This window comes from Hyaena hyaena, unplaced genomic scaffold, assembly GCF_003009895.1.
Source record: "Hyaena hyaena isolate Hyena2069 unplaced genomic scaffold, ASM300989v1 scaffold_775, whole genome shotgun sequence".
Taxonomy (NCBI): domain Eukaryota; kingdom Metazoa; phylum Chordata; class Mammalia; order Carnivora; family Hyaenidae; genus Hyaena; species Hyaena hyaena.
In genome coordinates this window covers 723397-724870 of record NW_024081400.1, presented here as the reverse complement: position 1 = coordinate 724870, position 1474 = coordinate 723397, and the positions used below count along the sequence as shown (strand labels likewise).

The window sequence follows — 1474 nt, the reverse complement described above, 5'->3', positions numbered from 1 at the left end:
GGAGGGGGCTGGGCTCTAAGTAGCTGGACCCTGGGAACTCCGCGTTGGGGGGGGAGGGGCCTGGGCTCCGAGTAGCTCGACCCTGGGAACCCCGCGTTGGGGGCGGAGGGGGCTGGGCTCTAAGTAGCTGGACCCTGGGAACTCCGCGTTGGGGGGGGAGGGGCCTGGGCTCCGAGTAGCTCGACCCTGGGAACCCCGCGGTGGGGTCAATGCTCCCGTGCACAAGGGGGTTGTCCAATCACACGAGGTCCTAGTGCCCGGCCCCCAGATTTAGCCAATCGGGGGGATCTTTTCCACACCCGATAATGGGGCGAGGGACTCAGCGGGAGGCGGACTGCTCCTCCGCCAAGCACTGGCCCTGTCACCTACGGTTTGTCCCTTTCTCGAGCCTCAGTTTTCTCTTCTGTGAGCCGGGCAGGTAATGTCCACCTCACTGGGCTGTGCTGGCCGGTACCGCACCCCGCCCGCCTGCGGGGAGCGCAGGCCCGGCACCGCGGTCCTCCGGCCCGACGCCCCCTAGCGGGGCTGGAGGCTCGGCTTCCGCAGCGGGAATCGCGGACCGACCCCAGGCCCGGCGCCCCGGCAGCGAGGCTCGCGCGCCCACCAGGAGCCACCGGCGAGGCGCTTGAGCCCGGAGTCCCCGGAGCCCCGAGCTGGGCAGCCTCCCTCCCTCCCGCGGAGCGTCGGGCTCGGGGACACTCACCAAAGGCGGAGGAGGCGCAGGAGTCGCGGGCCAGAAGGGACCTCTGCAAGCCTCGGCCGGGGTGAAGGGGCTGGTCCGGGCCCGCCCAGGGCTGCGGAGAGGTGGGACCCGCCCCCGCCGGCGCCGGAGCCTCCCGGAGGCCGGAGCCAGGGAAGGGAGGGGCGCGGGCGGAGGCGAGGGGGCGGGGGCGCCGCGCGGGCCTAAAGTCACCCTGGGAATGGGTGGGGAGGACTTGCACTGGCTGTGGGACAGGGGCCATGGTGTGCCACTCGCCCTCTCTGGGCTTGCCTGCATTTTTAGGCGAGAAGACTTGCTAGGGACTCTGAAAAGGCGCGGGCTCCCCCTGCTTGGAAATGGTTGCAGGCTGAGCTGGTAGAAGGAAACTCACCACCAGGTCATTTCACTCACTCACTCACTCACTCACCCAAGAATAATATGCCACGTTCCTACCGTGTGCCATCGACCACCCGGGCAGAGCCAAAGAAGATCCTTGCCCCCTGCGAACTTGCAGTCACCAGCAAGGGACAGTGACAATGACAGTGTGTCCGGGTGAATGCTGGCGTTCCTGCCTGCGCCCTTACTGCCCTCAAAAGCCCCAGGCTGCCCTCTCAGCAGGGCCTCTTCTCCTCGCTCCCTTCCACCCCTAGCGCCCTACCTGACCGAGTGTGTCTCAGGCAGGATTATCTGTCCCACGCGGGGCCGAAGTGGGTCAGAGGAAGATAAGAATACAGAGGAAGAGAAGTCTGCCCATTGTTTCCTGACTGTGAGCCT

General features: G+C 67.2%; 1 protein-coding gene across 1 annotated transcript in view; it reads right to left on the bottom strand.

Moving 5' to 3' along the window:
* ALDH1L1 (aldehyde dehydrogenase 1 family member L1) overlaps window positions 1–763 on the bottom strand; it is a 90575-nt gene extending 89812 nt beyond the window's left edge. Inside the window, exon 1 of the mRNA XM_039218531.1 lies at window positions 704–763. The gene's annotated coding sequence lies outside the window, so the exon portion shown is untranslated. The remainder of the gene's footprint in view (window positions 1–703) is intronic.
* Between the last annotated feature and the right edge of the window lie 711 nt (window positions 764–1474).